Raw genomic sequence first — 7,543 nt, 5'->3', positions numbered from 1 at the left:
AAAAAAAAAAAAAAAAAAAAAAGAGGGAGAGAAAAAAACTAATACATTGTGAGTCATAAGTCTGGTGTACTTCAGTGTGTCTTCAGGATCTAGTCTCTTACATTACTCATAGGCTACAGGCAAAAAAAGTGGCATGGCATTCTATCACCTCAGAGATAAACAAGGAACAGATTCACTTCCAACGTCACTCACATGGCTATTGATAGGACACAATTCTTCACAAGATATTGATATGCAACCTGCAGTTTGACCCTTAGCCTCTCAAGTCCTTTGTCATCTAGGCTCCTCCCAGATGATCAGCTCATAGCAGGGTGACTGGCCAACCCTCAGAGCAAGAAAGTCAGTGGACTAGAAAGCACATGTTTGGATATGTCTGCTGGGACACAGATGCTTGGAGTCCATGCCGGGTCCCATGCTCAGCTGCCATGAACTTTGCTCTGCCACACCTCTGACATGATACTTCTGCCTCGAAGCCAGTTGGAGCCACTGAATCCCCTGGAACTGTGAGCCATTTCCTTCTTGAAGGTGTGGGTTTTGGATGTTTGGTCATAGCAGAGGAAAGCTACAAGATATGTTTTCTATGCTGAGTTTCAAGCTTGCTTTGGTCCACTTCCTCCTTTCTATGTCATTAGTCCTAAATTTGGAATAAGAATGTTTACTCTGTGCCATTCTCCCCACTTTATGTTGAAGGTGTGTAGCTTGAGTTTAATTTTTACTGAGGCTCAAAGCTAAGAAAGTATCAGGAGAGACATTGGATTCGAACTTTTGACAAGTGCTGAAACTGTTGAGATTTGAGTACTCTTGGAGACAAGGGACTCTTTGGTTCTTATATGAAGTACTCCCAAAAGGCTCATCTGTTTGTGACTTGGTTCCTAATGCTGTAAAATCTAGTGGGGCTTTAGGAAATAATTGAGTCATGAAAGCTTTTCGCTCATCAATGTTTACAGACAATGATAAGTCCATATTACCATGACATTATTGGCGAAAACTATAGGAGCTAGGGCCTACATGGAGGAAGTGTGCCCTTGAGGACATGTCCTTGGGACTATGTCTTACCTGTAGTCCCTTCTCAGTCACCATAAGGTGGTCAGCTGTGCTCTACCACGTGCCCCTCACGATGATGTGCAGCAGCCCCAGGAAAAAATGTAACCGGCCAACAATAGGCTGAAACCCCTTCTCCACTTCAAAGTTGTATTTCTCAGGTATCTTCTCACAGTGATAGAAGGCTGACAAAACCTGACTCATTACTCAAATGTAAGGCTGGTTAAATATTCAAAAGTTAATCAATATAGTACAACATATTAACAGGGTAAAGAAGAAAGATGTCATAATCAATGAAAAAAACACACGGCAAAATTCAATGCCTATTCAGGAGAAAAGTTCCAATCAAACAGAGAAAAGAGAGCACCTTCTTAAACTAATAAAGCACATTTACAAAAATTTTATAACTCACTTTAAAATCAAATAACAATTTGTATCTAAGATTGGGAATAGGCAAAGTTATACTCTCTTCTCAGTTTTATTCAGCTTAGTAGTGGAAGGACTAGCCAATGCAACAAGATATAAATAAATAAGTAAACAAATGCCACACCTATTGGAAATAAAATGATGCCTTTTTGCGGATAATACAATTGTCTATGTGGAAAGTCCCACGGAATCTACAAAAACACACTCCTACAGCTAATGAGGTCAGCAAGATTTCAGAAATGAAGATAAACACTAGAAACGCAGCTATATTTCAATGACTAAATGAGTGAAAATGTGGACAGCAAAATGAAATATAACACTATCTACAGTAATTCAAAAAATGGAATATTTAGGTTCAACTCTAATGAAATATTTAGAGGACTTGTTTGCTGAAAACTGCATATCACTCAAGAAAGAAATAAAATACATAAATTAATGGAGAGAAATACCATTTTTGTGGATTGAAAGACACAACAGTAATGTCAGTTGTCTATATAATTATATAGTTTTAATGCAGTTACCATCAAAGCCAAAGCACTTTTCTTGAAGTTATACACAAGTTATTTTCTAGAATTTTTTTGGAAATTCATTTGGAAATTTAGGAGAGCTAAAACAATGTGTACAGACAATCTCTATTCTTTACAACTGCCTACAAGTCTACACATTATCTCAGAATAAAAGGTTTAATTTTTAAATTGTGAAATATTGATAAAAAACAAAATTTAATATGTAATATTTATCTACTATGAATTACTAAGACTTGTGCCACACTACAAACTTAGAGAAACCCCTAGGCCTGCAGATGGAAAATCCTGCTGAGCAGGGATTGTGTTTGCATTGCTCTCTCTAGAAGTCAAGGACTTAGGAAGATTAGATATTATTAAAAGAATAGGGTAATTACACAAAATGACATGAATGTGGCCACTAACTTAATGGTACCTCAGAGAGATTGTAACTGAGATTCAGTATGTACAGAGAGTCACTTGTCATAGCCATAGTAGATTTCAATATTTTCTTCTTTTATGAAATATTAAAAAATTATATCTTACAGAAGAATGGAATCATGCTTGGCAACCACTGACTAACTTCTCATCTTTCTAAGCCATTAGAAATTTCCAGCTGCTATTAACAAATTATGAGTCATCCCAGAATGAATTTAGAAAGATGTGGACATTGAGGCCCAGATAATTACATAAACACATTTTTTGGATATTGAGTGGAACATCCATAAGGAAAATGGTTGCTACTTAACATATTTATTCTAAAATAGAAAATAAAGAAATAGGCTTCAGGGGAAATTTAGAAGAGACATATACTAGTCAGCTTATCCTCTCTCCATTGTGAAAGCATGTAGTATGTACTTGAAGCCAAGTTCAGGGTTTAGTCTCATGCTAATTCTACAATACTATATTGTCTCTAGAGGCATGAAAGGCTCGTATGCCACTTCTGTGTCAACTTTATTTCAGTTTCTATTGCCTCATATTCATGGAAAATTTATTGAAAAAAATAGACTGACGAAATATATGTGGAATCATCTACAGTCTCTGACATAGAGGAAACAATGTAAAACTGAGAACCAGACTTGAAACCAAGTCTCATCACAGTTGAATAAAGTCCACTTTCCTCAGTCTCATTTGCTTTGAATAAGGTTTATAGGGGTTTTTTTATATTTAGAGCTGTTGTTTTAAGATCATATGAGTTAAAACAAGTGGAACTTGAAGAGTTTAAAACATCATACTGAAATCGTAGTTATAATTGAGTAATAAATGTTACAATGCAGAGAAGTTAGAGTCCTGAAATTGGTACCCTTCCTAAACATGCCCATTCTAGTTCATGCCTGAGTTTCTACCTTTCTGTGGTTGCCATCTCAAACCTCTTAGTCATAAATCCCAATAAAGCCTTTAAAAAGCAATTTGGCAGAAAAATGTTTTCACTAACTATCTTCCGCAATGATATATAAAGGATTTAATTCCTCCCATTCAAGCTTCTCTCATCATTCAAGGATATTGAATACCCAAATTGCCGCTTCGGGTTAGGGTCCCAAGCAGAACAGAGCTGGCTTCCACTGGGTGACCAATTTAACTCCTGGGCGCATTAAAATGTATTTTAGGAATGGCACTGAAGTACAAAATAAAGAAAAGAATGAATAAGAAAAAAATAAGAATGCGAGTCCTTGTTTTTACTCCTTTTTCAAAAATAATTTAAATATAATTTTAAGAAAATATTTAGTGGATGAGATAGTGCCTACCTCACATACCTTTATCAACTCTCTTACCCACAGCAGGTATGACCCACATACTTGTGATTAATCCACCAGAAGAAATAGCAAGGGCTTGATATAAAGCCTTACAGAAACTGAATATGAGAAGGTATAAAAAAGAAATAGTTTTGGCTTATTACAAGGTGGAGTCAGAGCTATTCAAAGTACCTAGTAACCAATTAAAGAAATGGAATATGGAAAAATTAGGGCAATTTCCTAGTTTCTTCTATTTCTCCTTTGCCTTGAGCACTGTGATGGAGATGTCTAAGAGTTTTTACACGTATGTCTTAGTAAAATCAACAACATAGTGGGATGGAAATGGGTAAATGGCTGCTAACGTTTTTCAGTGAAATTATGAAGACTGAAGACTGGAAAGATGTAAGGTGCCAGTTAGGAGCTCACAAAGTGTCTGTAAATGGTAAAACCTTGGAACGATACTTTCCCCCAGTGGGGCAGCATCATCTATAAACTCAATGCTACCTCCTCTCACTGGTCCTTCATCCACACAGAAAAGGATTCTGTCACCTGTTCCATGTGGCAGCCTTTCAAGTGTTTGAGGAAAGCTATCACATTCCTCTGTTTTTCTTCTCACATCTGTATAAGAATATAAAAAATGCAGTATAATTTTGGCTACATAAAACTAGTGTCATAAGGAAGAATAAAAAAGCTACAAGAAATTAGAATGAAGAGTATATGGATTTCTTTCCTTTTTCTGTTCTCCAAATGTTTTCCAGGTTTGTGCCATTGCTTTGGTAATGGGGAAGTGGAGGAAATTAAACTATAAAATGTATTTTTTATATTATCTTATATCATCTCCTGGAAGAAATCTAGATATAGAGAAAAGAAGCAAATAACATTGCCGAATTTTGGCATCAGAAGAGATCATATAATAGTCTCCTTTCCACTTAAAAGGTAAAACTTATACCAGGAGGGGTAAAGAATACAGGTAATGAGTAGTCACTTATGTGACTGGGCAAACCATGTACTCAAAATTAAGTCTTCTGTACCCCAACCCAGGGCTCACTTTATTACACTGTCATCTAGATCAGTTTACACTAAGAGTATTGCAGTTGCATTAATTTGTTAGTCTTCGCAGCTTTTGGTTCCTTAAAATTCTATCTGGTATCTTTCTTTGATAACAACAAATTCTATTGTCAAAACTTTGTTCTTAATGTTTGTCCTATATCTTGTTATGGCTTATATCTACCTAAAGCCTCATTTGATCATAGGCAGAAACTTTGGAAGGTGATTAGACTATGGGGTCCTATAACTAACTGGCTATTAGGAGGTGGGGACTACTCAGAAGAGGCGGCTCCCCAGGGGTGTGGCCTGGGAGATTTTATAACCTCCTCCCTGCCTCAACTCTCTGCCTCCTAGAAACCATGCCATAGGCAGCTCTCCTCAGCTCTATTATGCCAAGCATCTCTGCCATACCATCCTGCCATGGAGCCAGCAGACTGTGAGCTGAAACATGATTGTTGGATATTGTGTCTAAGACATATCTCTCATTTGCCTTGCCCATAACTTTGAAGATATTGAGGGGTAGTCTCACCTGTATCCCCTCTAGAAGAATTCTTCCCAAAAATGTAAAAATGGGGTTGCAAGTTTGCTAACTGGAGGATAATATTGGTGATTGCACAAAGATGTGTTTCTAATGTTTCTATGTTTTTAGTTACAGAGATCCCATTTAAGACATTAAGAATGTCAAGTAATAACCATAACATTACATGTAACCATATTTTTTAAAGAATTAATTAACCCATCACAGATTTTAAATTGTGCACCCTTATGCTGATGTGACAGGTAAATACAACAGCCTGAGCTGGAAACTGTCAGCACAGAGTGATACTGGTGGTGAATCGGTTGGGACATCCTAATGCATATTCTGAACCTGACTCTCAGTCTTTCTCAGCAGGACTGAAGGCCAGTGGCCCAAGTAACAACTGCTCAATGATGGACCCAGGATCAACTCCCCTTTCTCTTCAAGAGCTTCCAGGCTCACTTATCAATAAAGCTAGTGGCACTCACAATTTAATTCTGGGTCTGTTCATAGATGACAACCCCCTCACATATGTGCACAAACCTGGGTACACATACATAAACCAGAAGACATGTCATCAAGTGTGTTACCTTACACACCAATTAAAGGTATTCCAAATGCTAATGGGAAGACAAATATGTCATCTTTCATTGGACATGACTGAACAGAGTCCAGCCCAATTCAAGTTCCATGGAATTTAACTAGGAAATACCTTAGGGAAAGAGTTTAACCCCTCATTGTTCATCCCATATCCCTGGTTATTCCATCCCCCACTTAGTGATGTTTTTCTTTTCAAAGGTATGATTAAATAGCTCTATTTACCAACTTGGATGGAAAGCAGATTTAGCTTGTCAAAACAGTCATTGTAAGAAACTCAATGAAGCTCTCAGAAGTAAATGCAACTGTAAGCCATGTTGTACTAAATACCTTTCTCTCCCATCTCAGGATGTGTCAATTTACAGTGGCTCCTTGGTGTTCTATGAAGTCTCCCTTTGAATTTCTGGGTTACCAAGAGAAGTGAGCCCACCCTCCATTAAAAGGCACTTTAGTAAAACAGTCTGTGGACTTTACTAAAAATATCGAGGTCTTCCTAGGCAAATAAGCAAAAATAACTTATAAAAATCCCAAATTTACTGCCTTAATCATCTCCAGTAATACTTTGGAATTCATCCCTTTTGGTGACAGAGCTTAGGAAGCTGTATACAATATTACTAAGGAAATGACTAACAACGTAAGAGAATATATACTGATAATCTTAAGACTCCATCATAGGTGATATTCCAAACTCTCTTCAGCCTCTATGGTAGGCTGAATCATCAGTTCAACATCTGACAGCCTTTGAGGAGATCTGAAGGGTCTTGCTGATGGGCTTGGGCAGCAAAATGGCTACAGACTATTCAGGGGACTTGGAGCAATGAATCCTTAGCAACCTGTCACTGTGCAGAATCATTTCATTTTAATGACTACTTGGATTGTTCTGGTGATGCCAAGTGAACACGATGCCATGAGTGACTACTTTACACTCTGGCCAGGGTGACTGGTCTCCAGCAATGGTCTCCACTCTTCTTCTTGTCGCTTCTCTATAGAGAGAGCTGGAAAGTGCTAAACAGGAACAGATATGGAATAACAAATGCCAATACCCTGAAAGCAAGCTGTAAGTTAACTGCAGAGCTTCATGAGATCAGGCTGGCACTCCAAAACAGCACCCTCGCATGTCTTTTGTCTCTCATTGTCCTTGTTTTTCTTCCTTACATCTTCCACAGTTCCTGCTGGGAACACACTCAACCAGACCTCAGGGTCTAATTCTCCATATCTGACCTAAGGTGCTTTCTGAAAAGCTTTGTTCACTTTTCGTTCGGAATCTCACAGGTTCCATTTGTTTCCCTCATGCCTCCCCTTTGAGGCTCTGTTGGTCCCTGCTCCACACTGGTCTTACTTGTATCTCATATTTGATTTCCAAAGCCTGCTTTCTAACTTCAGAGAACATTGTGTCTGTAAGCCTCAGAGTTTAGTTTTAAAAATCCCCAAGTCTGTGTCTATTGCATTAGCTATTTCAGTTCTGAGGTGTTATTGCCAAATTCCATGCAAATGTAGAACTGCCAGAGCACAATGTTCCTTCAAAGCAAATGGAACTTGCATAGTATCCTAGCTAATATCTGAACATTGTTCATAATTGTGATGTTACTATTGCTAATGTTGAGAACTGTTATGCATTGAATCCTTATTAAATTTGGGTTTCTGGAAGGAATGTTTTATATATATATATAGATATATAT

The 7,543-nt window shown here is 37.6% G+C and overlaps 1 long non-coding RNA gene across 2 annotated transcripts in view; it reads left to right on the top strand.

The window, feature by feature from the left end:
• Window positions 1-345: 345 nt before the first annotated feature.
• LOC104869072 overlaps window positions 346-7,543 on the top strand; it is a 25,410-nt gene continuing 18,212 nt past the window's right edge. The window contains exon 1 of one of the 2 annotated variants that reach the window (XR_782184.2): window positions 346-503. This is a non-coding gene — a long non-coding RNA (uncharacterized LOC104869072). Of the gene's footprint in view, window positions 526-7,543 lie in introns of both variants that reach the window. The other variant, XR_782185.2, reaches the window with a different exon arrangement.

This window comes from Fukomys damarensis, unplaced genomic scaffold (assembly GCF_012274545.1).
Source record: "Fukomys damarensis isolate Sample0158 unplaced genomic scaffold, DMR_v1.0_HiC HiC_scaffold_7, whole genome shotgun sequence".
Taxonomy (NCBI): domain Eukaryota; kingdom Metazoa; phylum Chordata; class Mammalia; order Rodentia; family Bathyergidae; genus Fukomys; species Fukomys damarensis.
This window is presented reverse-complemented; position numbering and strand designations above follow the sequence as displayed.